We start from the raw sequence: 6,952 nt of genomic DNA on the forward strand, positions 1-6,952 counted from the left end.
GTGCGGACTCCATGCACTTCAAAATGCACTGTCTTTAATTTTTGCCCCTCAAATTGCTGGTCTTTAATATTTTCCCTTCGCCTATAGCTCTTAGGTTTCGAGTTCGAACTCCCGGTCGATCAAAAATTTTAAAAAAAATCGCTAGGTAGAACTGAATTCGCAAGACAGAGTTTTGCTTGTGAAACTCTTCCTTAAGGCTGAATTTTGCCTTCAAAATTCTATCTTAAGGTAGAATTTTAAGGCAAAATTCTGCCTGAAGGTAAAATTCTGCCTTAAGACAGTTTTGAAGGCAAAATAAGGTAGAGTTTTGCACAAAAGGCAGAGTTTTGCAGGCAACCTCATACCCGATCAGGCATAATTTGCCTGTAAACTCTGCCTTAAGGTAAAGTTTTGCAGGCAAACTATGCCCCTTAGGGCAGATTTTGAAAGTGGAAAATAAAGCTAAAATTCTACAAGATGCTCACCACCCTTAAAAAAACGATGGAAAATAATGCTAAAGTTCTACAAGATCATCGATCAGCACCAAGATCCTCAGCGCGAAAGAAGGAAAAAGAAAAACACCTGCTTTATTCCCAGCTACCCCACTTTCAATACAAAATTTTGATGTGAGTTTTACATCATTTTGCTAAAGTGGTCTTAATTACTTATTTTTATTGTTAGAATTTTTAAAAGTATCACGGTTTATACTTTATAGGAGCAGATGAGTTCCGTTGATGATGTCATATATATTTAAAGCTCGAAGCCCCTTAGTAAAATATTGCTCGCCTTTCGAGCTAAATATTTAGAAGGACAGTGATAATTATTGAGTTCAGATGCATATGTGATTAGCAAGGTATGAATGGAATAACAGTACGAGTTTTAGCACTCTCGCAAAATGAGTAAAATATGGGTACAGAATTTTCAATTGTTGGTAAACTATCAGACACAAAACTTGTCATAATTAACATGAAATATATATGCATGCACATATATAAGTGCTCATGTAAAGTTGAACGATCATTTCTTCAATCAAATACTCCTATGACAATTTTGTATAATGAAGCAAGTAGTAGGACAAACTGAAGGAAGAACTATTTGAGTTGATCAAACCCCAAAACATGATCGTTAACATATACCATTTTGAAACTTGTAATTTTTTATATTATAACGAACGCACATCTTTTGAATATTAGTTTGTTATGTTTACATGCTTGTTCTCATTAATACGAGGGACACACGCAATGACTCCCAGCTACGTTAAAAAAATCTCATTAGCTTGCCCTAGGGCCGCGTTACGTTGCTATAATCAACCGTAATACAATGACTCCCAGCTACCCTCCTTTCTACCTTCCCCCCTCACACCCTTCCTTAATTATCTCATTAATTCTCGTCCAATTTGAGATTCCTTGCGTGTGATTTTTTATTTGAATTTTATTTTGTAGGTTTTACAAAATTGAATTCTCAAAGCAGACTAGATCAGACAAATAGATCACTAAGCAATTATCCCTACCCCAATTCTCTGGCAAGGTCATCAACCTCTTCATGTGTTAGTCTGTTGTTACAACTTTTTTCAAGAAATTCAGTTGGTTTAGAATTTAAGGGAAGACGTTTATGTGTGTTTTTCTTTATTTATTAGTCTCTATGAATATGCCTCGCACGTTATCTCCTATCAATCATAAAAATATTAGGTAATGTTATTTGAAATTACATATTATTTACTTTATAAGGTATACAAATATTGTTTGATCGTACTCACTTGATACTTCCATTGAAATATTCTTTTTGGTATATACCCTTTATGTTTTAGAATTGTGTACTTGTGTTGTTAATGTCAAAAAAGGTGAGGATTACTTCGTAAATGAAAAGTCAAAGATATTTGCAATGATAGCTGATTTATAAACCGCCAAAGTATTGCACTTAAATTGAAAGTGACATATTCGAAATTGAATTCAAAGTCCTAAACGTTATATGCTTTTATCCAACTTGGGAATTCTCTACTTCAAGAAATAACTTAAGTTCTAAATGATATAAAATTCAGTAGTATTGTAAGTTATTTTTGTCAATCTAACATTTCGCATTGATTCAATAAAAAAAGATAGGGTGTGTCAAGAGTAACTTAACGTGAGGCTTTGCAAGCCGATGGCTGTAGTATTTCCATTTGCATTTGTAACGTGTATATATTATGGGCACAACCCAAAAAAAAATAAAAAATTGAAGTTTACATTAGAATCTAATTTTATTTTCAAAGCTTAACAGATTGGAAAAATATGAATTGAAGTTGTAGCATGCACTAATTAAATAGAACGAAAGTTTTAAATTGTACGTATATCATATTCACCTTTAGTTTGTATTCGTCCAAGTAATTCCCGATCTGCTTCATTTCTTATGTGCAATTTAATTTCAGATCCACGACCAAAATTTCATCCTGATTAGCGTGCGTTCCAACATTTATCTAATTATGGTAATTCACAAGCAAGTATTATATATGCAATAGCTTTCGTCCTTGCGTGAAAATTATGTTTTAGTCTTTCCATTAAGATAGTTCAAATTCCACCAGTGCATTAGTTCAAATTCCCAGTGCATAGCTCTACTATGATTGGATAGGCTAAAGCAACCTGTAAAATTGATATTTTGGTTGCAATTAGGCTAGCAAAATGGTTAAAAAATAAGTAACTATCCAATCCGACCTATTAGATATCGCTTGTATAACCGACTTTTAAAAATGGATCAAATATGGATATTATCCACTAAAAAAAATGGAACCAAATGGATAATATGGATATTCATATTATTAATACCCATTGTTTTGCTTATTATTTTTCATGAATTCTTGCTTTCTGGGAGACTAAGCTTATTTTGGCTTTTACTTGTGTTCTCACCTGATAATTCCTGAAGTCATGGGTAATATATATGATATCCATACTAGCGAATTAGCCCGTGCTACGCGCGGTCGTTAAAGAAAATCAAAATATGGCTAAACAAAAATTGTTAAATTTTTTTTAATTGAAAAGATCAATCATCGATAAATTTGATCTTTTTCTTTGTTCTTCAACTAATACAATCTGTTGTTTTAACCATATTTTCAAGGTTGATACCAACAACAACAACATACCCAGTTAATTCCCACAATGTGGGGTCTGGGGAGGGTAAAGTGTACGCTGAGCTTACCCTTACCTCGAAGGTAGGGAGGCTATTTTTAAAAGACCTCCGGCTCAAGAGAAACATGACAAAAAAAGGTCAAATAAAGACAAGTTGATCAAAGCAGTATGAAAATGAAACTAACGAAAGCGGAAAAAAAATCATGATAAAGCAGTCTAAAAAGAAGGCAGTATCTACCACAGATAAATAAGATAATCGAAGTACAAGAAACAACATATAGTAGTAGGAATCAAAAGACTTTTCAAGGTTGATACCAAATAAGAAAATATCAACTCGACAAATTCAATATCAAACAAAATGACCCTCCTTAATTTTGACCCTCCCATCTCGTATGTCACGAGAATCATATGCCATTGGTGTGGCAAAACCGCGCCATTCGGTCTTCATTTTTTCTTCGGAAAAGGCTCATAAATACCCTCCTTCCACTTTTGGGTCTAAAAATACCCTTAAGGTTTGTTTTTGGCTCAAAAATATCCCTCAAACTAACAGATCAAGTTTGGCTCTGTTGAAAAGCCACGTGTCATTTTTTAATTGGCCCATATTTTTAATTTCAGAATAATTAAAACCCACCCGTTTTTTAAAACCCAAACCCACCCTGACCCGTTTCAATCTAAATTAAACATGGTACAATCTTTTCGGATATTTTAATACAAACATTCCCAAGAATTTTTGGCCGTAAATTGGTCCGAAATCAGTCTGTAATCATATATGTGCGACTGGGCTAAGCTTCGAGATGACACTAAATTTTCGGATATTTTAATACAAAAGAAAAATCTTTGTGATAAAATGGAGGATTTTGAGGAGTTATCAAATAGACGACTTTGAATATGGTGATTGACATTTGAAATGGATAATTAGTGGGGGAGTGACAGTAATACAGATGGTGTTAATGATGATGAATGAAGAAGAAAAAGAAGCAACAGTGACCAAGTGTGTACTGCAACTGATGGACAAATGTCAAATCTTTAAGCAAACTTGAATGGAGGATTTTGAAAAAATAAAAGCAGTATAAAGAAGAGGAAGAAGGAAATTAGATTGAATGGAGAAGAAGAGACTCAAAGTAGCAGCTTCAGAAGTGAAAACGGGTCAGGGTGGGGTTGGATTTTAAAAAAACTAGTGAGTTTTAATTATTCTATTTTTTTAAAGGGCCAATTAGAAAATGACACGTGGCTTTTTAATAGAGCCAAACTTGATCTGTTAGTTTGAGGAGTATTTTTGAGCCAAAAATAAATTTTAAAGGTATTTTTAGACCCAAAGGTGAAATGAGGGTATTTATGAGCCTTTTCCCATAGGTTAAGGGTATTTGTGAGCCTTTTCCCTTTTTTCTTGAGATATTTCTAGTAAATATTTTAAGTCAAAAATTTTGTTTCACACTTTTACAAATTTAATTGAGAAAAAGAAAAAAAAAATAAAAAATTATCACATATTCTCATTACCTTACCTTTTTAAAATTTCCTTTTTCATTTTTTGTTATTTTTCATGACTATCTACCCTTCTTTTTCATATGTTTTTCCCTTATTGTTTTCCATCTTAATAATTTTTGCTCGTGTAATCCTACTCTTCTTTGTATTCATCCCACAATTTTTTTTTTTTTGTTCTCCCTTTTTCCAACTCTTTTTTTTTATGTTCTTACCTTTGCTTGTTCAATTACTCCGTAAAATCAGTAACTATTATTATCCTTCTTTGTAGGGATCTAGTAGCTCAGTTGGTTAGCTACCTGAACTTTCACCTTGTAGATGAAGGTTCGAATCCTCACGTTGTAATCCCCTCCCCCATTTCCCCTTCCCCTACCCTCTATGTAATAAAACAATTTTAAAAAAAATTATTATCCTTCTTTTAAACAATTAAGTCAAACTCGTCTTTCTTTTTTTACTAATTTAATGGAATGATTAAAAAATTTCATATCCTAATCATGATTTATGTGCTATGCTATATTAAACATTCATAACCAATCTTGGTTATAATTGATTATCTTCCGCTTCTGTCTTCTACATTTGGTTTATAAAAATCACATGTCGATAAAGTTCAACAATGTACTCCAATATTTTTTAAAAAAAAATCAATGTACTCCAATATTTATGAGGAATTATTCATTCTTGATGAGTATTTTTACGAATGATCTTGCTTTTGTAATTTTATACAAATTTTTAAATCTTCCTTGCGGACTGCAGTAATCTATGAAAATGTGATAAAGTTGAGGACTGCATTAATTTTACATATCAATAAACAACTTTCTTGCAAATTGAAATGTAGTTTGAAAATTACAAACTAATTTTACATTCTTATATTCCATCAATAGATTTGTAAGTCAATCCACATGATAGCGGAAAGATATATAGAGCATGTTTGGATGGGCTTATGCCTATAAGTTGTTTGCAGCTACAGCTTATAAGCTAAAAAAATAAGTTGGGGTAGTCTAACTTATTTTTTTGGGCTTATAAGCTGTTTTCAGCTTATAAGATGTTTTAGATAATCTAAGTCAAATGGGCTCAATTATTTTTTTGAGCTTATTTTAAGCACAAAATGACTTTAAGCCGGCCAGTCAAACACTCAAAAAAACTAAAAACAACTTATAAGTAACTTATAAGTCAATCCAAACGGGCTCATAGATACTTCCTTAAGCAGCACACACGTATACGTTGACTTCCTTACCCTGCTTCTTCTTTGGAAAATACTCTAGACTCAAAAAATGAACCTCACCAATGAAAAAAGAAACAGAAGAATAGGTAATTAAGCAAATAAAACCTTTAGAGAATGCTATAATTATGAGTTGAAAAGGAAAGAAGAACCACTTCATACATACAAATAATTTCTCTCAAAAGAATTTCGAACAGTGATAGTTAAAGCATTACCATCTCAATAGCCTACTATGTTTGTATGTCGGTCCGGCCTTAAGAGCAAACGAAAAAAACTGTTGCATGAAATGGAAAAAAAAAAAAAAAAAAGGGGGAAAATTGTTGACAAAAAGAATGCTAGAATAGTTAAAGAAGAAACTCGTAATTCTATAAATGAACAAACAGAAAATATCAAAAATGACATTGCAATTTGATCCGTATCTTGGGTAAGATCCTTTTCTATTGCTATACATGGCATGTCCTCTTAGGACAAGAAAAATTACAGAGTGTTAATCTTTCATCATCATCTGCAACAAAAGTCCTAATGAGATTAGGACAAGAGAAAATACAAGATTACAAAAAATCTACTAACTATAGACTACACATAGCATAAAAGAAAGCTACTCCAACAAAGTAGAAAAGTTTTATTATGTGTGAGGTATGTTATGTCATAGTTGTGTGAGGGTGTCAATTAATTGACAAGTGCACAGTGGGTCTTACATTTTTGCCCTTTTCACTAGTCACCTTTCCTTTTCTCTTCACCTACCACGCTATCACTACATCTTTCATTCGAAGCCCTGCACTCCACCCCACTCCACCCCCACCCCAAATAACTTACACCATCACCCCTTACTAATCTGTATTTGGTTAAACTTAACTGCATACTTTTTTTAAAAATTTGTTTACACAACCATCTAATTGGAGAAATTAAATAACGCGACAAGGCACGGTGAAAGAGTTAGCAATGTCCGTGAGATTAGAATTTCAGGAATATAGCTAATGTCATTTAGAACGGAGAAGGTTAATGATAAGAATAAAAATAAAATATTAAATTTTAATTGTTAAATATAAGTTATATCTAAACAAGAACCAATCCATCAAAGTAACCTTCCAATCAATCTGTTAACACAGTGCACTGAAATATCATTGTATGGTCAAACCTCTCTTTAATTGTCATTTGTTATAACAACATTTCATTA

This window comes from Lycium barbarum, chromosome 7 (assembly GCF_019175385.1).
Source record: "Lycium barbarum isolate Lr01 chromosome 7, ASM1917538v2, whole genome shotgun sequence".
NCBI lineage: Eukaryota > Viridiplantae > Streptophyta > Magnoliopsida > Solanales > Solanaceae > Lycium > Lycium barbarum.